Source organism: Carettochelys insculpta, chromosome 8, assembly GCF_033958435.1.
Source record: "Carettochelys insculpta isolate YL-2023 chromosome 8, ASM3395843v1, whole genome shotgun sequence".
In the NCBI taxonomy this organism is placed as follows: Eukaryota; Metazoa; Chordata; order Testudines; family Carettochelyidae; genus Carettochelys; species Carettochelys insculpta.
The window spans coordinates 61,595,733-61,622,574 of NC_134144.1; the positions used below are offsets into that span (position 1 = coordinate 61,595,733).

At 41.5% G+C, this 26,842-nt stretch overlaps 1 long non-coding RNA gene across 2 annotated transcripts in view; it reads left to right on the top strand.

The window, feature by feature from the left end:
* LOC142017137 (uncharacterized) overlaps positions 1-26,491 on the top strand; it is a 42,056-nt gene extending 15,565 nt beyond the window's left edge. The window contains exons 2-3 of one of the 2 annotated variants that reach the window (XR_012646460.1): positions 22,155-22,337; positions 25,425-26,491. This is a non-coding gene — a long non-coding RNA (uncharacterized LOC142017137). The remainder of the gene's footprint in view (positions 1-22,154; positions 22,338-25,424) is intronic. The other variant, XR_012646461.1, reaches the window with a different exon arrangement.
* The last annotated feature ends 351 nt before the right edge of the window (positions 26,492-26,842 follow it).

Here is a 26,842-nt window from a genome sequence, read left to right on the forward strand (position 1 = left end):
ATGGCATTCAATTTTGTTGATTCAGATTTCTACTTGTCATTCAAATGTACACTTCCTGCATTTTCAGGGGAATAGGGATGTAGGGGTAGGAGGAAATTAGGAATAGGAGTGTGGCAGGATGCATACATTTATTTTCCATTTAACTACAAGAAGAAGCTATATAGCTACAATTGTCACAATTATATTGCCCACAGTCAAGAAAGAAGAGTGAAACAATGTACTGCTTAGACACACTGCTTCAGTTCCAAAAAATTCCAAAATACAAAAGACCTGAATCAGGATTAGGTTCTCAACATCAGAGATACAACCACCACTGAAATAATGTCACTGCTCTACTGAGTGAGCGGTCATAAATCCTTCCATTGCTATGGAAAAGGTCAGTGGAATCTGCCCTAAACCGCCAACACAACTTGTCACTGGAAGTTACAGTTATAAATATCACCCTCGTGGAGACAAGGCCAAACATCACACATGTAAGCATTTTTTCCCCTCTAGTAAAAATACGGGCATGTACTATTTCTAGTGCACTTGGAAAAGGAAATCACTGCAACGAAAAAATTCTAAGTAGGGCAAATAGGAAAAATTCCAGATTCTGCTGCAAGAGCTAAACTGAAAGACAAATATGGTAGACGATGGAATTTAAGATTCAGGTATCATTTGGTCACTTCTGAGAAGTGTAATTTGGTGACGCTGCTACAGACAACTACTCTTGTTGTCACTAGGTAGTGAAGCAGAGGATTCCAGAGAACCACAACTACCACCAGGGTTTTGGCTCAAATAAAGCCTCCCGAAATCCCTTTTTAACTGAGGTGGTTCTTACCACCCCTAGAATGGTGGCATCATGGGCAGTTTCTTACAAGTTGGCTAGAGATGTCTAATTCATGGATTAGCAAAACTGTCTCTTTCCAAACAACTGAACACATTGTTCACAGGTCAGCTTGCTCAGAGTAAAGGATTATATTTGCTCCATTTCAACACCAGTTCAATGTAGCTCTAGAGTAGCTAGAGTGGTAAGTGTCAGCAATCTGGTTCCTATATTGAAGATTGTGGGAGTCTGGCATCTGGTAACAGAATGCAAAACTGCTAGGTGACACTCAAAGCTTGTATGAAATTAAAGTTTTATGAAACATTATGATTTGCTGAAATGAGCCGACTTAGCCAAAGAAAAGTCATAGCAGTCACTGTATGTTTATGGTCTCCACTTTATCTCAAATCTAAATTTAATTACCAGTTTGAAAATTCAGTAAAATCTTTACAATGAGAAAGGTTTGTATTGACTAATTATTTTGCAAAACTATAAAACAACCTTGAACCCTGAAACATAGCAAATGGCTAAAAATTCAATTACTGCTCAACAAAGTCAGAGCCAGAAATGTTTGAATTATGAAACCAAAAGGAGGACACATTTGTAAATGTGGAGATAGCCATATTATAAACTACAAGTGTTTTTGTTGCATAATCTGTTACATTATGACATGTCAAGGATCTTATTATCCACAAATAAATTGGAGCTTGGATACATATACCACTTGCTTATGTATCCTAGTAACTGTGATGCTGGACAGATGGATTTCAATTATAAGCATACTCATGTTCTGCAGTTCTGAGGATTTTATGCTTTCTGAAAGAGCAAGCAACAAACTAAGCAGAAAGAGATTGTTTAATTCTGAAAGTCATTTATTTCAAGAGGCTCACAACCAAGGCACAACCTAGAATATGCTTAGCAACAGTTTGCCAGAATGTGCCATAGATTTATGGAAAAAGCCAAAAACATGTAGAAATTATATAGCCTCATGTTACCTCTTTTGGCCGGCGAAGTTAGGCAAAGTTCAGGGCCTTGAAAATGTTCCAGTTGATAATGAAGTCTGGTATTTTCTTTGATGCCATCTTGTTTATTCACAAGGAATACACAGAGGCCTGCTTCTCCAGACACAGGAGGAACCACAGGCAAAAGGAGTGGGTTTTTTTGCTTACACAGGCAAAAGCGTCAGCTGCTACCTTTACCCAGAACTTCTGTGTTTCTCAAGGTGAAGACTTCTTCTGGGATTCCTCCAGGCTCTCTGTTTGTGTGTTCTCCAACCTGCTACTCCCCAAACAATTACTCAGAAAAAAATCCTTCTACCCACACAGTCCCTGGGTAATTTGACATGCTTCCTTCACCCCGTGTGGGAGTTTGTGGTTAATTTATTGTCAATCATGTTAATGGAAGCATGTGTTCAATCTCAATATTGTTTTTACAACCCAGAACAAGATTTCACCCAGGTCTTAACAGATCTTCATTGCTACATGGTTGAATGTTCATCTCTGACACACAAAAACTCAGAACAGGACACTTATCTACTGTAGTTATTTCTTACTGTTACTTCAAAGAGAACTTCAGGAGTTACTCGGAAAGAGCTGGCAACTCAAGAGCAAGAGATGCTCTACTTCAGATAATAGGCCACCAGGGATTGATACAGCAGCACAAAAAGGGAGCCAGAGAAATAAGAAAATCTATTTTATTTTACTTTTAACTCTTAACACAAGATAAATAAAAAGAAATGAAACAGAAAGGGGTGACTGAGTTCCTGAAAAGAGCATATAAAGATAAAAGAAGGAAACTGGGATTATATTTCCTTTTCTTCTAAACACAAGTTATTAACAACAAAAAGGCATTACAAGAAATACAGCCCTCTTCCAGATGATATTTACCTACAGTGTTACAACTCCAGTGAAAACACACAGCCTCTGGACTTTTGTGGCTTAAAGGCTCGTAAAAATATGGCACATCTTTCAAATTGAGGTTGGGGCCAAACCAGAGAATTTGCCAAACCACAGGTGGTCAACATTGTTTAGCAGCATTATCAACACTTCCACTGCTCACTGGGCTGTTAGATATTTAGGGGTAAATTAGAGCTAAACATCACAGAATGCAGAGCCAGGACTTAGGCATGTAAACAATCTTTATAGAACTGTGGGAATCTGGGCCACACCCATGATAAGAAGGTATCTAGCTAACTAGAATCATGCCAGACCATAGATATTGTTGGACAAGAGAGTGCGCCAGACTAAAAAGGTTCCACCTGTACACATTTGAATACACTATGACCCAGGACTGCTACATTCACTTATACTTTTTGGGGTGAAGGGATGAAAAAAAACACTGCAGCAGCAGTAAAATGTATTGGATTTAACACTGGCTCCAATGAACTGAAGGATGGTCCAGGGGTTAGACTACAAGCCTTACTCATAGAAGATGGGGGTTCCCTGCCTTCCCTCCTGCAGGCATCCTGCCTGACCTTGCAGAAATCTCTGTGCTTCATTTGTACAATAGGAACGATCGCTTTGACATTCTTTGTGTAAGAAGTGATCACATAAGCTGAAGAGGGTCATTAATTTACTTAACTCAAAGAGTTTCGTCACTGACTTCAGTGTGACCAAGATATTACACATAGGAGGTTCAGACTGCAGTTTGAGACAAATATTCCATACATGAATAATTTTTTTTTGCACAATGGACACATGTAGCCTATACCTGAAACTTGCAAACAGAGATGGTTGAATTTCCAGTTGAAAGTTTTTTTGAAATTTATTTAGGGCGTTTTTCCAATAAAAATACTTTTTTAACCAAAACAAATTTCCAATCAAAAAATCGCTTTATTAAAATTTTCAAAGTGAAATACTCACAAAAAGGCTCACACATTTGGTCTGAAAAATCCTGTTTTTCCTTACTTTTGCGCTTCCCTCCTTTTTATTTCTACCTTCATGTTACCCCACTTCTTCAAACCCTGGAGAAAGGGCTAAAAACATAAAATACAAAGTTTGCTGCTATCTAAGTGAAATTTTCAAAAATTATTTCAAAATATCTTAATCGAAACCCCAAAGATTTCCATGATCTGGTTCAAAGAACTATACTTATTCAATTAGAAAAAAAAGGAATTATACCTTGTGATCTAGCTGTCCTCTGAAAAACCATCAGCCTTCACACCTTGATTTTGGAACAGCACTGTTCTCAGTGAACAGCTCACAAGCCATCTATAGACCAAGTATTAATTGTAGACAATGTTTTGTGAATATTTTTTAAAAGATAAGCTACTTGCAGACAGACAGACAGAGGACAGTAACAAAGGCAAAGTTTGTGAGATGAATATTCTTTCAATTATTTGCCCAGCTGTAGTTGATGCAAATAGCCACCTTTAGCCTTTCACATAAGGGCCATGTCTACACTATCCAAAAACTTCGAAATGGCCATGCAAATGGCCATTTCGAAGTTTACTAATGAAGCGCTGAAATACATATTCAACGCCTCATTAGCATGTGGGTGGCCGTGGCACTTCGAAATTGATGCGGCTCACCACCGCGCGGCTCATCCAGACATGGCTCCTTTTCAAAAGGACCCCGCCTACTTCGAAGTCCCCATATTCCCATCTGCTCATAGGAATAAGGGGACTTCGAAGTAGGCAGGGTCCTTTCGAAAAGGAGCCCCCTCTGGACAAGCCGCGCCAATTTTGAAGCGCCGCGGCTGCCCGCATGCTAATGAGGCGCTGAATATGTATTTCAGCGCTTCATTAGTAAACTTCGAAATGGCCATTTGCATGGCCATTTTGAAGTTTTTGGATAGTGTAGACACGGCCAAGGTAAAGGGAAATTATAGTTTTAATAATGTCTCAGAGCAAAGAGACAGACTGTAGGGAAAACAAACTGCTACCATGGAAGCAAATAGTCTGCATAACTAAAATCTCTCTCATGACAAAGAGGATTTTAAATTTCCATAAGACTTAAATATTTTGGGAATGTATTAATTTGAGATTAAGTCAGATTTTGAGAGATAAAGAAGTTTGACTAAATATCACCATTCTAGCAATTTCATTATTTCTCTATTCCTTCTAAGCCAGGTGCTTAAGAATGAAGACTTTAGATTTCATGTATTTTTTCTGCAAGTTTCTGTCACCACCATCTGTCCCTATTTTATCTCAATGGATCAGATTCTCTGGTGCATTAGTCTGTTTGTGCCACACAAGCCCATTAAAGACCCCTGCATCTGTGGTACAATTTAGATGCCCAGCAGTAGCTTTAAGAAGGATCTGTGCTATGCAGGGCCAGCTCTCAGAATCACAAAGTTTAAAATGATGTTGCCTCATTTATTGTATGACTAACTGAATTTCCCGTTAGGGCTCTGAAATTTGGTGGACTTTTGCAACAAGATTAGTCCCAGTATTAACAGCATTACTATGCAAAGTGTACAGGTGAAACACTTAGAAGTCACAAATTTATAATACTTTTATTAGTTTGTTTACTCACAAGAGCTCCAACCCAGCAAGCCAAGTAGAGGTGATACAGAATGAGCTGAGTATTCCCATACTTACAAAGACAATGAGGCACCTTATAAACTAACAGATTTATTTAGGTGTAAACATTCATGTGTAAAAGCTTCGTCAGAGGCATGGAGTCATATACTTACAACATCTCTTGCCGAAAACTGAGGCTATGGTTACACTACAGAGCCCTGTCAACAGAAACCATTGCAAGAGTTTTCCCGACAAAACTTCTGTTGACAGAGGGCAGCCACACACACAAGCCAACTGCAAGCATGCTCAACTCTGTCGACAAAGCAGCCGGACTGCCCGGCTGCTCTCTCGACAAAACAGGCACCTGGAAGCACAGTGGACAGGGCTGCCTGGTGTTGTGGATGTCCTGTCTGTTGAGAGAAGCCCTCCCCTCACCCCAGCTGAGTGGCCATGTAGCTTTTTTGTCAATGGACTCTGTCAACAGCAGCGTTACGTTTCAAAGCTTTGAGGCAGAACGCTGCCAGCCAAAGTGCTGTGTTTTGTCCAGATACTGTCAACAAAATGCATTGTGTGTGCATGCTCTACCAGTTTTGGGCTACGTCTACACTAGCACACTACGTTGAAGTAGACTATTTTGAAGTAAGAACATCGAAATAGGCTACTTCGATGAGTATCATCTACACATCCTCCAGGGCTGGTGCTGCCGATGTTCAACGTCGAAGTAGCAACGGGGAATGTCAAAAGGAACTGCCCCGGATGGAAATGCGGAGCATCTACACACACAAGCACTCCCTGTCGAAATAAGGGGCCAGTGAAGCCTGCAGACGGGGTCACAGGCTTCACTAGCCCTTCTGGAGCAAGAGCAAGCCTCTCCCTTAAAGGCCGCCTCCCAGACACACACAGCCTGCACAGCACAAAGTCCACAGAGCCGACAACTGGTTGCAGACCCCGTGCACACAGCATGGACCCCCAGCTACGGCAGCAGTAGGAGCATCCAGAAGCCCTGGGCTAGGGCTGCTGCAGGTGGCAACCATAGAGCCCTGCAGGGGCTGGACAGAGCATTTCTCAACCCCTCAGCTGATGGCCACCATGGCGGACCCCACTATTTCGATGTAGCGGGACATGGATCATCTACACATGCCCTACTTTGACATTCAACATTGAAGTAGGGCGCTATTCCCATCTTCAGATAGGAATAGCGATTTCGACATCTTGCTGCCTAATGTCGATTTCAACGTCGAAATAGCGCACGTCGCGTGTAGACGTGACGAGTGCTATTTCGACATTGCACCAGCTACTTCGAAGTAGCTGGCTAGTGTAGACACACCCTTGCTGTCAAAAATCAGGGCTTTGCTGGCAAAACTTGCTAGTGTAACCATAGCCTGAGATATTAGTATCAACTTATCAACCACCTCATCTTACCCTTCACAATTATCACCAGTAGCCATCATCCCAATATGTCCGCAGGCACACAGACTGAAGTAATTTTATGCATAATGCATGATTTTATGCATAATACTTAATGCATATTCAGTAAGTGTTGCAGCCCCTTTTCTTTGTAATTTCTCTCCCTGTTAATAAAGGGGTGCCCTCCTCGTGAAGGTTAATAATCCTTTTACCTCAAGCTTATTAGCGTAGTCAGTCTGTTACCATGCATTCTTGTGGTCAGTTATTAGGGTTGCCAAGTGCCTGGTTATTGACAAGAATACCTAATCTAAAAAGGAACTGAGTGGCCCTGGTCAGCGCTGCTGATGAGACCATTAAAAGTCTGGTCAGTCTTGTAGGGAGCTAAGGCAAGCTCCCAGCCTTGGCTCTACCTGGGTCCCAAAAACAGCCAGAATGTCCCCATAAGCCCTAGGCACTGGGGTGAACCCATGGAAGCGTTATGAGCTCCTCCCCCACTCCAAACACTAGCTCTGCAGCTCCCACTACTCAGGAACAGCAGCTAATGGGAGCTGGGAGGCAGCACCTGCACATAGAGCTGTCTGGCCATCACCGCACCTAGGAGCTGGATATGCTGGTTGCTTCCAGGAACCACACAGAGCTCAGGCAGGCAGCCTGCCCTAGCCTTGCTGCACTACCTGCCAGAAGCCACTTGAGGTGAGTGTTGCCCCACCACAGCCCCCACCACAAACCCTGTCATATACCCCAACCTCCTGCCCCAGGCCAAAATCTAGTCTGAACCCCATGCCCCCTCCTGCACCCCAACACTCTGCCCCATCCCTGAGCCCCCTCTTGCATACCCAACTCCTCTTCTCCAGCCCCACCACAGATGGAGCCCACATCTCCATCTGCACCAGAATCTCCTTCTCCAGCCCAAAGCTCCCTTCCGGTCCCAGAAATCCTCATTTCTGTTCCCATGCAGAGCCCACACTCCCAGGCAAAGCTCTTACCCCTTCAACTCCTGCCCCAGTATGGTGAAAGTGAGCAGACACACCTCAGAGAAAGGGCAGAGCAGGGGCATTCAGTTTGTGGGATTGGGAAGCTGGCAACCCCATGAGGCATCCATTGATGTCCCTAACTAAAGATATTCCAAGATATTTACTAGCATCTTGTGATGGCATTTAAACAATGTGTGACATCTGCAATTACTACAAAACTATGAACAAAGCTACATGGCATCTTGTGACTTAAGCTCACTATTACTTTGCTTACGTATGCAAACTTATTGTGCAACTGGTCCTACTCAGGCAATAACCTTATATTTATGCCAATTGTTTAAGCTATCCTTATAGGTTTAAGGCTGTAGGTCTCTTGCATTTCTGATACACATTCCTTGCCCCTTGACCCTTTACTTATAACACTATCACTGCTGAACTGCTTGGGCTACACTATGTCTTCATATTTTTTTAAAAGATGGTTTGTAAAAAGACACACCATAGACCAAAGTTTCCTCACATTTATCTTCCTTAATGAGCATTTAGGCAGTTTTAAATTATCCACAGGCTATACACAAGTGAGAGGTTTGCATAACCAGTTCTGGCAGCCAGATTTGAATTTTGTAGCTGTTTAGCCAAATATATACATGTATCAAGCAGACCCACATTTAGTCACAGCAACATGTACTTCACTTAGGTGATCATGTGCAGACCTGTACTCAATAAGAACATAAGAATGGGCATTACTGGGTCAGACCAAAGGTCCACCTAGCTCCGTATCCTGTCTGCCAAAAGTGGCCAGTGCCAGGTGCCCCAGAGGGAGTGGACCGAAGACAATGATCAAGCAACTTGTCTACTGCCATCCATCTCCAGCCTTTGACAAACAGAGGCCAGGGACTCCATTTCTAGCCCCTTTCATGGACCTAACCTCCATGAATTTATCTAGCTCTTTTTTTAACTCTGTTATAATCCTAGCCTTCACAGCCTCCTCTGGCAAGCAGTCCCACAGATTCACTGTGCGCTGTGTGAAAAAGAATGCTTTTATTACTTTAAAACTTGCTTCCCATTAATTTCATTCGGTGTTTTCTAGTTCTTATATTATGGAAACAAGTACAAACTTTTCTTTATTCACTCTCTCCACAATGTCCATGATTTTATATACCTCTACCAAATCCCCCATCAGTCTCCTCTTTTCTAAACTGAAAAGTCCCAGTCTCTTTAACCTCTCCTCACATGGGACCCATCCCAAACCCCTAATCATTTTAGGTGCCCTTTTCTGAACCTTTTCTAATGGCAAAATATCTTTGTTGAAGTGAGGAGACCATATCTGTACTCAATATTCAAGATGTGGGTGTACCATAGGTTTTTTTTTTATAGGGGCAGTAAAATATTTTGTCTTACTTTCTATCCCTTTTTTAATAATTCCTGACCTCCTATTTCCCTTTTTGACTGCTGCTGCACAACTGCATGGATGTTTGCAGAGATATCCACCATAACCCCAAGATCTCTTTCCTAATTAGCTGTAGCTAAATTAGCCCCCATCATATTGTAGCTATAGTTGGGGTTATTATTTCACACTTTTCCACATTACTTCACACTTTTCCACATTAAATTTTGTTTGCCATTTTGTTTCCCAGTCACTCAGTTTGGTGAGATCTTTTTGAAGTTCTTCACAATCTACTTTGGTTTTGACTATCCTGAACAGCTTGGTATCATCTGCAAACTTTGCCACCTCACTGCTTACCCCTTTCTCTAGATCACTGATGAACAAGTTGAACAGGATTGGTCCCAGGACTGACCTTTGGGGAACACCACTAGTTACCCTTCTCCATTCAGAATATTTACCATTAATTCCTACCCTTTGTTTCCTGTCTTTTAACTAGTTCTCAATCCATGAAAAGGATCTTCCCTCATATCCTATGACAACCTAATTTACACAAGAGCCTTTGGTGAAAGACTTGTCAAAGGCTTTCTGGAAATCTAAGTACACTATATCTACTGGATCCCCCTTGTCTGCATGTTTGTTAAGCCCTTCAAAGAACTCTAATAGATTAGTAAGACATGATTTCCCTTTACAGAAACCATGTTGACTTTTGCCCAACAAATTATGTTCTTCAACATGTCTGACAATTTTATTCTTTACTATTGTTTCCCACTAATTTGCCCAGTACTGACATTAGACTTACTGGTCTGTAATTGTCAGGGTCACCTCAAGAGCCCTTTTTAAATATTGGCGTTATGGTAACTGTCTTCCAGTCCTTGGGTACACTCAAGAAACATAATAGGGATGTCCTCAGTGTTCCATGCAAACTGGGTGCTTGGGCAGATGCTCAGGAGAGAGTCAGATGCTGTCCGGATGATTAGCAGATTGTCCACAGCCAGGTTTTGTTTCTGCAGGTGGGGAACATAATTATTCTGCACACGGATGGGGAAATTAGAAGGGACACTAGTTGTCCTCATACATAAAGCACCTTTTAAAAATTATGCAGAATTTTTCTGTTAGTTAATAAGACTGTTCTTATTAACTTTAGAATAATCAGGCATAGCAATTCTAGTCAGGGGTAAATTAACCCTATGTGGGCTCCAGTACTCAGACTATGTCTCCATCCCCCCACAAGGCCTCACCCCCATTTGACCTCTTCCACAGCAGGCCCAGCCTGCTGCTTGCACGGGAAAGTGTCAGTCAAGAGAAGAAAGCAGCGATGGGGAGAGGAAGATCCACAGAGAGAGTAGAGAAAAGCAAATAGGGGCAGGACCTTACTGCTGAGTGGAGCAGAAGCCATAGTCCAGGCTGAACCCCACTCTGAGCGTAGTCCCAGTGCCGCTGCACCACTTCTGCCACGATATACCTGAGGAGGATTCTAGTTAGAGATATTTGAGACCTCCAGCAAAAATGACTGAACTTTCTCATGCTAAAGGAGTATGCTCCTGCGGTTACAGTACAGGACTTGTAATCCAGTGAATTAAACTTAATCCTTCTGTTTTGTAGCTCCCTGAATCAAAAAACAGAGTCGTAATTCCCTTGTATGCCTTGTCTCTTTCGATTGTAAACTCCTTAGGGAGCTGCTACCAGAAAACAAATAAATTATAATAATTGAATGTCTGCATGTTGACTTCTAATAGAGACATTTGATCTCCAATGTGTTTTCAGGGAAGACCAGTAACAAATACAAACAAGAAAGGTTGAATAAAACTAAATTTTCCCTGGCTATTAAGAGTGTAGCATCATTTTCATATATTTTAGTGCCATTTCTCCAGTCACCCACAGTGTCTTCCAGCAGAATAAGGGTACACAAGACATGAATTTATAGAGTGAAACCAAATAATTTTTAAAAACAACCTCAGGTCCTTTAAGTAAACAAAAGTATTAAATTCTTTTTATTCTTCTTATAGGACACATGTAGCCTTGAAGCTGGTGGTAGATCTAGGAAGATGATTCAGAACCATCAGTAAAAGTGAACGTTTTAGAGTGAAATAGAAATAAATGGTTTGTTGCAAGGATTAGCCACATAGGATTTATATCCAGGGTTGTGCTTTCAATCCTTGAGGAGGCAATTTAGGGATTGGGCAAATAGATGTCAGGGATGGTGCTTGATCCTGCAAAGAGGGTAGGGGACTGGACTAGATGATCTCCCAAGGTCCTTTCCAGTTCTAGGAGATGTGTATCTCCAATTATAACAAGTTTAAAAAAAATGTAGTGTCATGGAGCAGAACAATTCAGTAGAAGTAAAATGAAACAGATGAGATTCTGAACAGAAAAGTAGCAGTTGATGGGTGCAGTGCAAAATAAGATGTTTCAGAAAAACTCTAATCCAAAAATAAAGAGATTTAAGAGAAACAGCATCAAAAGCCAGTCAGGCAGAACGTCCGTGCATTCACTGTGTCAAGACAGTAACAAATTGCCAAAATAAACAGAGAAAAATAGCATACAATACAAAAAAAGGTGATCCTAAAATATGTAGAAAAGAAACCCAATACATTACCTACCAGTTGCATTTGTTTTTCAGTTTGAACTAGATACTGTACTGCAGCCTGGTATTTTTCTGCAATTTCTCCTATTTGGCATTTTCACTTCCATTGATTTCCTGTTGTACTATACTTCCTATGAAATGCATGAGAAAATACAAATCCACATTTTTATTTACTAAACAAATTCATATGCCTTCTGCTCCAACATCTTCAAGGTATTGAATATCCTAAATACTCCTGCCTATTGTCCCTCTTTGTTCTCCCCCACCACTCCCCACCTTTCAGGCCAAACTGAAGGCTCCACAGAAAAGCCAGCACATGTAAAATCCCTATCCAACCCTATTGTGAGGGTTTAAGAGGTACTAAAGCATTGTCTAGATCGAGTGCTAGTCTTCTGCAGGGAACTGATTTTCACCTGAACAGTGCATATTTCTGATCCAATCAGGGACAATGCAGCAATTGAATATTCCTCACTCTTCCTTCCAAGCTTACTGCGAGCATAACAGGAAAGCTGTAGCTCTTTTGGGACCTTCTGTCCCACCTGAGCTTTCCCTGTGAAAGACAGCCTGACAAGGATTGCGATACAGGCAACGTATCAGCTGACATCAGACCTGGAAGAATCTTGAACTTTGGAAACACAGTCAAAGAGGAAAGTGAAGGCTAAATGTAGAGGTGATTTAAATTAGACTAGCAGACCCTTTACATTCATTTTGCCAGCTTAAAAGGAACTTGAAGGATCTGGTTCATTGTTCTGCTATAGACAATTATAAATAAGTTTACAAAATTAAGTATATTTTGCCACATCTCTCTCTCCTGTCAGACTTCTCCTTTATACTGTAGGAAAAACAGGAAACTTCTTAAAGACACATGTCTTCCTTACAAGCATTTTGAGTCAATAGCTTGTTTCTGCTTGAATAGGTGCTCTCCTAAGACTGGTTGACACTGCAAGATTAAATATATTCAGTGGGTGAAACAGATAAGAACATTTACATTGTAGCCTAAAAATAGTTTGAGAGGCTTAGTGAATTAAATGTCAGATGCTGCTTTACCCATAAGCAGAATATGCATCTGGGCATGGCACCTAATTTTTTTTCGGGGGTGGGAGCGTATTAATATCCACCCACCTGCTTCATCCTGTCCCTGTTCTGTGGCTACTGCAGCTCGCAGAGTCTAACTCCAGAGAGGATCCAGTTAACTTAAGTGAAAAAGCCTGCCAGATCTCTTAGCAGTGGTAATGGAGCCACTCTAACAAGCATTTAGAAACCCCAGGCACATATTACCAGGTTCTGGCTTTACTGTATTAGTCGGCAAGACGTTAGTTTAAAATGTCTTTCAAAAATATTTTATGAGTACGTTGCTGAAGGTTTTTTTTTTGGTTAATAATCACATCTCTTAAAAAGTTGATGCCCCGCCCTGGGCTGACAATGGGCACTAGTTTAACAGCACTTCAGAGAGCCCCGTAATCCCCAAATGGCCCTGTTTTGGCACCTGCCTTAACTCCACACAAAACAGCTAGCAGGGTCAAAGAGAATAAGAAGGCCTCCCTTCTAATGTCTAGCCCAGTGGTTAAGGTTGCTCACCCAGGATGTGAGCAACACCTGTTAATTTCCCTCACACTTCTACTGAGGAACCAAAGGAATTGAACCACTGTCTCCCAACACCTAAGTGGGTATCCGAGCCACCAGATGAGAGTCAGTCTCACTCTGTGGCCCAATTAATAGATCACACAACAGGGTAGTGGCTTCAATAAGAGAAGGAGCCCCTGTTTCATAATATCCTACACTCCAGTCCTGTATTCTGGCATCTAGAGGGTTACTTGGCAGCTGAACATGCAGGCTGTGGATCATTGTGGTACCTAAGACTGTTTTAGGCAGGGGTGGGCAATATTTTTGATGTGGGGGGCTACTCCAAGATTTTAGTAAGTGCTCAAGGGCCACACTTTTCTATGGAAAGGGTGTGGGGTCTAGGACAGAGGTTAAGTACAGAAGGGAGCTCTGGGGAAGGGATGGGATGAGATGGGATGCAAGAGAAGGGGTGGGGGTCTAAAATGCCTCTCCTCCTTTCCTCATTAGTATAGTGGTGATTATCCCTGCCTGCCATGTGGGAGACTGAGGTTCAATTCCCTACCAGGGACCTGGCCATCCCTTTGGGGAGGGGTAGCTCAGTGGTTTGAGCATTGAGCTGCTAAATCTGGAGTTGTGAGTTCAATCCTTAAAGGAGCCATTTAGGAATCTCAGGCAAAATAGATTTAAAAAGGGGAAGAAAAAAAAAGCATGGTGCTTGGTCCTCCCAAGAGGGCGGGGGACTGGACTAGATGACCTCCCAAGGTCCCTTCCAGCTCTGTGAGATGTGTATCTCCATATATGGAGTTTGGGTGAAGTGGGGGATTGTGACCTGGGGCAGGAGATTGGGGTTTAGGGTGGGGAGGTGTAGGGGTGCAGAAGAGAAGTCTGAACTGGGGGAGACATGCAAGATGGGGTGCAGGGTCTGGGAAGGAATTGTGACCTGTGGGGGGGAAGGTACAGACAGTGTGGTTGGAGACCTGGGGCAGGAAGTTTGGGAGTATGAAGGGGGGGATGCTAGAGACAGGATTTGGCCATGAGGTGCTTACCTAGGCAGCCTGAGGAAGGGTCTGTGCCTGTTGCAGTCCCAGGAAGCTCTGAACAGCTGGAGGCTCCCTCTGTGCACCATATGCACCTGTGGGGGGGAGACTTCATGTGCTGCCCCTGCCCCCAATCCAATCAGCACAGCTCCCATTGGCTGGTTGCCACCTAAAGTGGATTTGAGCAGCCCATGGCTGTTGCAGGCAAGAAGCCCATCTTAGGGTCCTGATGGAGCAGGATCAAAAGGCTTGGCGGGCCAGAACCAAGCAGTAGGCTGTGCCTTGCCAGCCCCTGATTTTAAGTTTTAAATCTGGTATTTAAGCATTTAAATACTATCAGGGATTTGGGCCCAATCCTTTTATTAAGCGCATCTAGTATCACACTGGGTCTTCAACTTCAGCCCATTACTCCTTGTTCTGCCATCTGACACCACTGAGAACAATTTCTCATCCTTCTTTATAGAGCTCCCCTTCAGGAAGTTGAAGGCTGCTATTAAATCACCTCTAAGTCTTCTCTTCTGTAAACTAAACAAGCCCAAATCCCTCAGCCCATCCTCATAGGTCTTGTGCTCCAGCCCCTTAATCATTTTTGTTGCCCTTCGCTGAACCTGCTCCAGCAAATCCACATCCTTTTTATACTGGGGGGCCCAAAATTGGGCACAATATTCCAGATGTGGCCTCACCAGTGCTGAATAAAGAGGAATAACTACTTCTCTAGATCTGCTGGAAATGCTCCTCTTAATGCACCCTGGTATGCCGTTAGCCTTCTTGGCTACAAGGGCACACTGTTAACTCATATCAGCCTTTCATTCACCATAACCCCTAGGTCCCTTTCCATCGTACCGCTGCTGAGCCAGTCAGTCCCCAGCCTGTAACAATGCTTGGGATTCTTCCGCCCCAGGTGCAGGACTCTGCACTTCTCCTTATTGAACTGCATCACATTTCTTTTGGCCCAGTCCTCCAATTTATCCAGGTCCCTCTGGATTCTCTCTCTACCCTCCAATGAATCTACCTCTCCCCCTAGTTTTGTGTCATCTGCAAACTTGCTGAGGGTGCAATCCAGTCCCTCATCCAGGTCATTAATAAAGATGTTGAATAACACCGGCCCCAGAATCGAGCCTTGCGGAACTCCGCTCGAAACAGACCGCCATCCAGATATTGACTCATCGTAGCAAAGGCTTGTTCAATACCTTACAGCTGCCAAATCATCTGTGTTAGATTGGGTATAATCTCTAAGCCTTTTGGTTGATGTAGTTTTGTTTGTTTTTGTTTTTTTAAGTGTAAAATGCTGAGGAAAACTAGACTTCTCACACATAGCACCCAGAGTGGTTGTGTTTTTAAATGAAGCAGCAGCTTCTACCTTTCAAAAAGAAGATTTGTATTTAAAAATGCTCACCTAGGGAAATCCAACTCAGTCAGTACTCCATTTCATATCAAGCTGGCTAATTGACAGACAAGTAAAGATCTTTCACAATGCCGATTATAAAAACCTATGGTTAGAATCATAAAACCTTATCTTAATCTACAAAATAGTCATTAAAAAGACATTAATAAGGCCTCATAGGAAAGAGAACTCCATTGAGAGAAAGCTAAGTTATCACAAAGATATGAGAGTACTTGCCAAACCAAACCAAATCCTTCCTACACTATTATTTTTTAGATAGCGGCAATTTTTTTTTATCTTGACTATGCAACCTTTTACTTTTTTAGAAAAATCTAGTTTCCAGAGCACAAAATCCTGGGGTCATGCTCAGTCAAAATGCCCATAAAGCTGAGTAGGAGTTATACCTGAACAAAGTTCAGGAATTGGCCTCAGACCCTTCCAGGAATTGTGCACAGGAAATGAGGAGCAAAAACATAAATGCACACTTTTCCATTTGCCAACTTTCCTACCACTGTTATGCTCCATTTAAAAAATGTTTACCTGCCAGTAGCATGTTAGTTCTTTATGAAAACCCTCCCACTCCATGCTCGAGTTTACACTCCCCCTGCAAAATGAAAAAAAACCATCATATAATATTCAGCATTTACTGCCTCACTACCTGTACTCTGTGTTGCAATCCAGGCTCTGTTTCCTATTTCAATTTCTATTAACCTCAGTGTCACAGCAGTCCTAATTATCCAAAAATACTGCAGCCTGCTATATCATCTAGACAATCCCATCATTTGCTACAGAAGTCCTGTTCAGCCACTGCTTTCTCTGCGGATGCTGTCATTTATAAACATGAGTTCATGTTCTTTTGCTCTCCTGGAAATAGGAGAATTTTATCTGCAAAAAAAATTTATTTCCTCTCCTTTTGTTACTTAAACTCATACGTATGACTAGTGCTGGCTCATTTGTGCAATACAGATTAAAAGGTAGCTGTGTTGGATTCTCGGTGCTCTCTCTCATATTAACAAATCTGGTCTTAGTCAATCAACCCCTTATCCTTCCTTTGACTCCAATTAAATTTCCAAACATGGAAGGATAACAGAACTGGGACTTAATTAAGAAATAAACTGTAGTAACCTCAGTTAAGTTTTTATGAAAGAGTTACAACTGGTATGAAATTAACAGTTTGCAAAATGAAGCACAATTTAAAAATAATCAGCCCACATTTCTGTCTTTGAAAAAAGACAGCTCTTGTTTTAACTTCATTGTCCTGTAGATCTGAGGAGGGAGAACAGTGGGAAAATTATTCAGAGCATTTTCACAACTCCTGACTAGCTTTCCAATTCAGAGAGTGTTGCAGACCTTTTTGTACTTTTTCTACCAACATCAGTGCATATGCTGATGACCAATGTTCCCTCTATAATGCAGAGTCATCCATGCAAGGGCTGAACCCAGGACTTGCAATTCTAGAATGTGTAGCTCAGTTACCTGGGACATTAACAGCAGACTTGTAGGAGTGTGAAGATCCATCCAGAGGACCCCGTTCCCGAGGGGACAGGGAGGAAGCACTATTAAGGCCTGCCCCATATTCACCTCCTGGCTGCAGCTCTCTTCCCAGGGGGGCAATTCTGGGAGTGAAGCTGCACCTGAATGAGGGCACAGCTCCCAGCCCTCTGTTGCAGACACATCTCACACTGCAGCCTCAGCCCTTCCCTCCCACCATTCACATCCAGCCCCACCCATGGCCCTGCTCCTGGCCCCAGCTCAATATTTATCAGGATTAACGTGGTTTCCATGTGTCCACATCTCTTTCAGAATTACCACTTATTTCTTCCATCACAACATTGGCCCATTGATGTTTACAGTCCTATTGTAGGGACGAATCAAGCACTAGACTTCACTGCACATGTGATACTCAAGATGTACAGGCTAAATGTCATCCCACAAACCTTGTTATATTCCAGGCACTCATTTTTTTTGCAACAGCTTGGCCCATCATTTTTAAACAGCAATGTGTTATCACAGTCTCTTCTAGAGACGAGACAACTAGAAGCTGGAATTATAACAAAAGAAATATATGATGAAACAGTAACATGCAGTCCTGTAGCACCTTAAAGACTAACAAGTTTGTTAGATGATGAGCTTTCAGGGGTAAAACCCACTTCTTCAGATTAGGGGACTATCTCAGCCATGAAAGTTCTTTACGTAATAAATGTGTTAATTTAAGGTGCACTGGTCTGCTAGTTACTTGTGAAGATATAGGCTAACCTGGCTACCCCTCAAAGAAATTTGAGATAGACTAAAATAGTAAGTCCTGCAGTGTGTTAGTGATAACATGGGAAAGGCAAGTAAAATGTCAATTGAATGGACACTGGTTTGTCCAGTAATTTTGATTTGTTAATGTGATTCTGATGGGTATTTGTTCTGTAGTGTTTGTTGTTTCATTAACTGAATGCAGATGTGGCGGACAGATGTGAGGAGGATGTAAATGGGTGGGATCATGTAGGAGACATATAAAATGCCATTTCCATTACTGGCTGTTGGGAGCAGTATGAAAACACTGCACAAAGAGGAAGGAGAGCTTGTCCGTAACTGTACATGGAGTCAGCGCACTGCAAGATTAACCTTTAAGGACTCCTATATTTTACAGCCCAAAGTGACAAATCTTCTGTACACCTCCAGATGCTGTGACCTTGCCATTCATCGCTGAAACCTTCATGAAAGGAGTGAATTACATATTTGCAGTGGCCTGTTGCTGTGATGAATGGGAAAAATCTCTATAACAGCATGACAGAGAGATATGCCACCAACAGACTAAAAGTTATTGCCAAATCGAGAGAGCTGAAATGGTTCTTTCAATCACATCACCATGACTGCAATCAACAAGGTGTAAAACAGCAAATCACTCACATGACACAGTGATGAGGACAACTCCTTGGTGGGAGATGGACTCATGGATAGACAGCACAATGCTAACCAGCTCAGAACAAACAAACAAGGGTCTTTCAGTGACTGGCATGTTTTCAAATACACCACATGGAACATGCGGTGTTAAGGCCAATATCTGAAACCAGATGTTGCATTAATATTCTAAAATCATGTGCCTATGGTAATAAAAGCATGGATCAGGACAATGCAGTACCCTACATAAATATAGGTGATGATTATGAAGATACATTTCTTTAAATCCACAACAGGAAGTCTGGCAGAAGAGCTGTAGGTAGAATCTCTTCAGATGAAACAGAGACGGAGTTGAAAACAATAGAGCTGTGCAGATCTACACAAGCAGGCCCCTAAAGTATGGGTAAAACAAGTTCTACAGTAATTAAGTTTCTGAAGTAAATGAAGTAAACTGTGACTAATCCTACAAGGATTCTTTGGGCATATGATTGATATAGAGGGCAGATCCAGGCGTGAAAAAATATTCCACAACCAACACCAAAAGACATCAGAACTGAGGAGGTCCCTCACTGTGAGCAAATAATGGGTTACATTCAAGCTCAAAGCTTCAGCTGACTTAGGTCTTTATGACTGCATTACGATGGATTCTCTGGATTGGAGATATTCCCTTTTGAGGCTCTGCAGAGCCACGTCCCCAGTACTGGCCTTTGATGCTGTTTTTACTTCTGCAGCTGCCTGCAGCTGTGGGTTCAGTGCTGTGCTTCTCCAGTTCCAGGTGGCTTAGACTGTGACTGAGGTGCCCACTAAGAAAGAGAAGGATTGGCAAACACAGGCACGTGAGGATCACAAGGCAATCTGCCTACTCCTTCTACATCAGAGATTGCTGTCCAAAGCAGAGCAATCTATTGCAACACTTACATGAAAGAACCTCAGAGTGGTGGGTATATAGTAGCATATTGACTGGCCTATCAGGTCCGTCCCATACAAATTAGACCTGACTAAAAATAGTCATTAATGCTGCCACCCAACTGTAAACTGCATCCTAAATGTGCCTTTAAACCAAGTATCACGTGCTCCCCACAGCTAAAGTTACAGCACAGAGAGGAATCTTCTGTCCATGGATACACAAAGCTAAAAAGCCAGTGAAATAGATTACACATTTGTAGAAATTTATATCATTGTCTTCACTGTTGGAGTACTTCTAACACCCTTGCAGACTAAGAGATTTGATTTGCCACAATTTCATCTGACAAACAGTGGGAATATAAGCCAACTGGGAGCATAAATTGATCAGCATATAATGCACTGTTAGTAGTATGTGATCAGAATGGGGCCTTAGACTAGTAATATTTCACGTTATTTTGAATGTCATGTACCTCTCCCCCACTTGATATTTCATGGAAGCATTTTTTGCCGAATACTTTGTTGCCTCTTGGGATAAAGGTCTGATACAGGAAAATTCATTTGTTGGCCTATGATGTAAAACACATTTGATATTGAGCCTGCAATCAGCCATTATGGCACTGCCAGTTTCAATCAAATCAAGCAAATTATTCTCTTCTACAAGTCATTTAACTGGAGATCGAACTAAAGTCCATCTTTGAAACACATGATGTTTTGCAGTTGTAGCTTGATTAGATAGCGTGAGAATGGAGTATAAGCATAAAGACCAAAAAAAAAAAAAAAGAAGAAAGAAAAGACAAGCTATCAGTAATGGACAAATGCATATTTCCACTATGTGGAAAGCAGATACACAAGCAGACTTTCTAGTAATTACGCACACCCTCAAACAAAAAAGCGTTAAACACAAGCCAGCCAGAGTCAACGACGACTGGCTGAAGCTTGTGATGGGGCTTTGCTGCCTTAGAAATAACAGGGAGACAGAACAATCTTTCCTTTTCACCAGCCAAGGCATTAGATGTATTGCAGCTGGCCTCCACAGAAGTGAGTGGCAACTTCTATCACATACTGGGGACATATTTTTCACTAGTATTGTAGTTATTACAGGACTAAAGGCAGATTTCTGGTCATGGAGCTTTACATTTGTTCCTGGTTTCAGCGACTATGGAATATAATCACATTTCTGGGTCAAGAAATTCAGGAGTTCAGCTCTCAGAACATTCATGCAATCTTTTTACTCCATGTTCCCTTGAAAAAGCTGATCTTACAAACAATAATCTTATAATCACTGGCCATAATAAAATGTCATGAGGTGTTTGCTTGACAACTACCAAAAACTCATGGGTGGCATCTACTAGAGTCCAAATCTTCAAAATGTCCATGTAAATACATCTAATACATATTTAGTGCCTCATTAGCATGCCAGCGGCCATGGCTCTTCGAACTTGCCGCAGCTTCCTGCCGCACGTCTCATCCAGACAAGGCTCCTTTTTGAGAGGACCCCAGGAACTTTGAAATCCCCTTATTCCTAGGGGATTTCAAAGTTCCTGGGGTCCTTGCAAAAAGGAGCCCCGTCTGAATGAGCCATGTGGCAGCAAAACGCGGCAATTTCGAAGAGCCACGGCCACCAGCATGCTAACGAGGTGCTGAATATGTATTTCAGCACCTCATTAGTAATCTTCGAAATGGCCATTTGCATGGCCATTTCAAAGATTTGGACTAGTGTAGACATGGCCATGTTGGTTCTTAAATAAAGTGGTCCCTTGATAAATGGAAAAAGACAAAATTATGAATAAGGCAGAAATGTGTAATAAATCCTTTTATTTTACGGAAAAATAAATGCTGTATTCATACAACTTTTCTCTATTCAGGTAGCATCATAGGAGGATGTTAGACATTTTTAAATCTGCAGACCCATATAACTAGCATCCAAGAGTTTTTGAAGAGTTGGCAAAGGAGCACTTGGCGTATTAATGGTGAATTTAAGCCTTGGAAAATTAGAGAAGTTCCAGAACACTAGGAGAAGCCTAAACATGCAAACATTTTTTAAAAGGAGTAAACAGGATGATTAAAACTATTATAGACCTATCAATCTGGCATCAATCCAATGTAAGATAATGAAGCAGCTGATACTGGATTTGACTTAGAAAATAAAAGGAGAGTAGTATAATTAAGGACAATCAACACAGGTTTATAGAAAATGGATTCTAGCAGACTCACTCAGTATCTTTGTTTAAAAACAGTGATGTAATAAACATCTAAGGCATTTGACTTGGTATTATATGACCATTCGATTAAAAAACTGGAATCAAAAATTAATATGGCACTTATTAAATGGAGTAGTAGGTGGATGAGTCCCTTTTTAGCTACTTTTAAAGACTATCCAGTGGGTATGTTTCTAATGGGGTCAGAAACTTTACTAGAATAGGGCCTAGTGCCATTTTATCAAGGACCTGGAAGAGAACAAAATCAATAAAGTTTCCAGACAACAAAAATTGGAGGAATGGTAAGTAATGAAGTGGACCAATTACTAATGTGGAGCAATCTGCATCACTTGGCAAGATGGACACAAGCAAACATTGTATTTTTTACAGCTAAATCTATATATCCACAAATTAATATGAGCCTTATTTACCAGACAGAGATTACCTTGCAAAGCACTGATTTTGAAAAATATTTGGGTGTCTTGGTGGATTGCTGTCTGAGCATGAGCTCCCAGTACAACCCTGGATCCAAAAGGGCTAACGGTATCCTTGCATCAACAGGGAATCTCTAGAAGAAGTAGACTGGTTATTTGACCTCTATTTTGCACTGGTGCAACCTCTGCTGGAATACTGTCATTTCTGGTGTCCACACCTGAAGGGTGCTGGTAAGTTGAAGAAGTTTCAAGGAAAAGTCCCAAGAATAATTAGAAGAGTAGAAAAGACACCTTATAATCACAGACAGAGGTTAGTCTATTTAACTTAATAAACGAGAAAATTAAGGGGTGATTTGATCAGTTTAAATATTTGGGATCAGGAAGGAATTTTTGATCCGATCAAGTGAAAGACACCCTGTAGGTTTTCCACCTTTCTGTAAAGCATGGGTGCAAGTTACTTGCTAGTTTTAATTACAATAAATGCTGGGTTTCCTGTAGCTTCAAGTATTTGAGTCAAGATTTTAGGACATCGCTAATTCAGACAGATGTTATGGGCCTATTACAAGAGTGGGTGGGTGAGGTTCTGCAGTCTGCCATGTGCAGATGGTTCTTTCATGCCTCAAGTGTGTTAAGTCCCTGCACGGGGAACAAATATTTGATAATGTCCTCTTCAACCTAGTCAAAGTGTAACATGATCCAATGGCTGGAAATTTAAAGAGGAGATATAGTAAATTGTAACAGTTCTGGTCATTGTTCCAGTGGTTAGTTTACCCAAGGTTTATGGTATATAGTCTGTCACTGGCAATTTTCATTTAAGTATGGTAGGTTTTCTGAAGGGTATGTTCTAGGAATTATGTACAGAACATTATGATCTCTGCTAGAAGTCAGACTAAATGATCACACTGATCCCTTCTGACTTTGGATCCTACACTATGAATAAAAGAGAGAGATTATAGACCATAGAGACTTTATAGAAGCAAAGAAAGAGCCCACGTATGTTGATAAAATGCTGAGCGAAGCTTTCCTGAGCTTTTATAAATAAATGTGGAAAGACATCTCTGAGGCGATAAACATTCCAAATGGTAGAAGGGGAAACAATATACCTGTTTTTGTTATTTTTTCATGATTAGGGCTGGCCTAATCCAATAAGATGAAAATAGTTACAAGTTGGTCTGGGTTTTAATTAAACCCCGTAATTAAACCCAGACAAAACAGTCCTATTTGGATAAAGGAGTGTGTCATTCTGCTTTTCAGCAAGTTTTAGGGGCAGGTATCTGTTTGTACAGTGCCTAAACACAATGGGATCTAGTCCATGACTTGGGCTGCGAGGCGCTTCAGATAAACAACATTTGTCATCCATGTTCCAATTCCCAACTGGGCTAATTAAAAACAGGTTGGTAGAGTTGCTGGAGGATTTTCCACAAAAAAAAGTGTTCCCACTTCCGACCAAACAAAATTCAATTTCCCCAAAAATCCAAGTTGTCTTCAGGAAAATGTCAAGATTTCATTTTCAGGTCAGGTCAGGTCAATCTCCAATGTAAACATCACACTTCATTAAAGTGGATTAAAACCTCATTTCAGAGGTTCATTTCATTAAAACCTCTGTCCACCTTAACTTCCACGATACCTTGTGGGAATAGCAGTACCAGAGCCTTATGTCTCTGTGCTTTTCTAAAGTCTGGCTTTCACTCAGACTACATCCCTCATGATGCACTGTGCCTGCCATGGATTTAAATATTTGACTTATGTTTCCATTCGGGGGGAAAAAAAAGTTGCAACATCAGAATTCCATGCTGTGTGGAAACTCCAATTTGGGATCAGTTCTGCTAATTATGCAAGTGCTGGTTGGGTTTCACAGCTAAGATGGAGCTTTGTACTTTTTAAAGGATTAAGCCATTTGTCTGTGGGGCATGCTCCCTAAAATTCCAGCATTACCTCTTAATTCAGAACAAACCTTGAGAATTACTGGTAAATGAGTTATTTCATGTGAGTTAGAACAATTTTAATGGCTCCTTTATTAAAGTTAGCACTTTGTGTCAAATGTAACCCGCCCACACTATCATAATAGGAGATAAAAATTGGGCTCTTTGTACTTAATGTTTCATTGAAATTTTGTGCATTGCACACATTTGGAAAAATATCAAAACAAAAAAGCAGTCAAGTAGCATTTTATGCCTTAAATATTGAGTCTGTTCTGGTATGGCTATGGTCTGAAGAAGTGGGTCTGTCCCACAAAAGCTCACCTAATAAATTATTTTGTTAGTCTTTAAAGTGATACTTGACTGCTTTTTGTTTTGATAGTATATAGACTAGCATGGCTCCATCTCTGTTACTTGGAAAAATATTTGTAAGATTAATGGCCTTTTTGGTTGTTGCACTTCATCCCTGAATTTCCCGCTGCCTCTTCAAAAGAGGCTGGGAAATAATGTCCAACTACACAAAAGCCCTCAAAGAACTTCACTGTCAAAATGACTGATAAGTATCCCTTATTGTACCGTATCAAAGTGAGGCTGAAAGTACCCTCATTGAAGATGTGCTGTCAAAAAGTCCCCTACTTCCCCTTACTAAGATGCCTTCAGGGAAGCTCTCCTGCCACTAAGGCAGGCATGTGCTACACATGAAAAGATCAATTATTTTGCATTTTAAAGAAATAAACACAGGTGGATCTGATTTTCCTCTGACAGTGTAAATCAGGAGTAACTCCAAAGTCAATGCAGTTTCACCTGTGTGAAAGAAGTTCAAGAGAGAAGAGAATCAGGCTCAGCAGGGCAAGGATTGGATAAATGCTGACAGATAACACAAGTCCAGTTGTGTTAATGATGCTTGAGCACTTTGGTTCACCTCAAACCTCTGAGGTGCAGATTGAAACTGTTGTGAGAGCAGAGCAGATGGTACAATCATGAAACCATACCCCAGTAAAATCATAGGCTGTAAGTATTTTAGGAGCACAAAGTACAATATATATTTACAGTAGCCTCAAGTGCCTTTTTGCAGCCTCCTGTTTATGGTTCATTTGTGCACAAGTCTTGACCAGTATTGGTCTTTGGCATGGATTGTAAAATACAATCTAAAAAGGACCCAATGGAGAAAAGAAATCAGACTCATGACAGGGTGAATGATTTTTAATACATCTTTCCACCCTTGCTTTCCTTACATAGGATCCAGGGGAAGATATTCTCTCTCCCCTGCCCCACATCCCTGTCCTCCTCTCACCATAATACAAATTAAGGATCAATATTCAATTAACAAATACATCCAGCTTCCATGGTCTGGAGCTATGGGTGTGTTATATCTGATCTTAAACAATGAATGGAGGTCTATTCCATTCCCCTGAATGAGACCTCTCTCTGCCGCCAGGTTTATTCTGATGTTGCAATATGAAGCATTTACCTTGCAGGCTATCAAGCCACTGAGATAAGGGCTGTAAAGGGAGAATTCCTGCAACTGAAAGAGTACGTGAAGACCAGTTGGATTCAGCGGAGGTAATCTTCTTAAATCATGCGGACATAAAAGAAGTGACGTATTTTGTCTTTACAAATATTCCAAAACCAACACAGCTGCGTGACATGGAGAATGGAGAGGGAGAGGACCTACTCCCAGAAGCAACATTAGCTATGGCCAATACAAGCTTGAATGATAAAAAAATTGTAATTCATTTACTACTCAATAAAGGCATTGTGTTGGTCCAACTACAAATCCATTAATCCACTTCCAACTAGAAAGAAAAAAGTAAAATCGGGATGGAATCACACAAGCTGAATTAAAAAGTGTGGCTTTCTATGTTCTGGCAATTGTTGTGTGTCTATGTCCTGGTTTTCCATTTTATCATTTATGAAATATAAGGTGCCTGTAAAAAAGATGTGAAAACTTGCTGGAGTTTAGTTGTGTTGTCGTGGTAATTGTAAGAACTAGTAAATATGAGAGTAGATAACCTGGAACTGCTATTGGGAACACAACCTCACACTGCACCAAATATACCACTACTATGGCTGGTAATATCAGCAGAAAATGTCTGATTTAAAACCATCCTTTTAACTCCCCAAAGAAGAGCCATGCAACTTGGGGTCAAGGCATACTGGGAGTATGTCATTTGTATTGGCACACTTGTCCAGATGCTAGTTGTGGATAGGGTGACCATCTGTCCCATATTGGGTGGGACAGTCCTATATTTGGGATGCCAAAAAGGTACCCTGACTTATTTTTTAAAGGGATGAATTGTCCTGTATTTGGGCCATTCCCCCCACACCCCATTTTCCACCAGCAGCTGTGCAGGAGCAGCTGCTGCTGGGAGTCACTTCCCTGAGCCTTGGGGAAGCATGGGCAGCTGATGCTTTCCCGGGGCTCAGGGAGCACCAGTGGCTACTGCTTCCCTGGGGCTAAATGGGATGGCCGGAGGCTTCTGAGGAGCACCAGGGGCTACTGCCTCCTTCCTGGCTCCCTGGGGCTTGGAGGAGCTGACCTGACCCTCCCCCGCCATATCTTCCTGTCCCATATTTGGGACAGGAAGATACAGTTAACCTAATTGTGGAGAATGATTTAATTTCTTTTATGAAAAATAAATAAAATAAATAAATAAAAAGATTTGCATTTATTTAATTTGAATTCTGGAAACTTTCCAAAAGGTAAGATTCCAGGGAACACAAACACAAACCAAAGAATTGAACAAGCCACATGAGCCTAAGGAACACTAACGTAAAAAGGTAAAAATATTCTTTTATTTGGAGCAGCAGTTCTTAACAGAAGAGAAACAGTCCCTGAAGTCCTAAGCACTCGGTGGAAACAGAGTATTTAAAGCAGCAGTTCCCAAACCTTTTG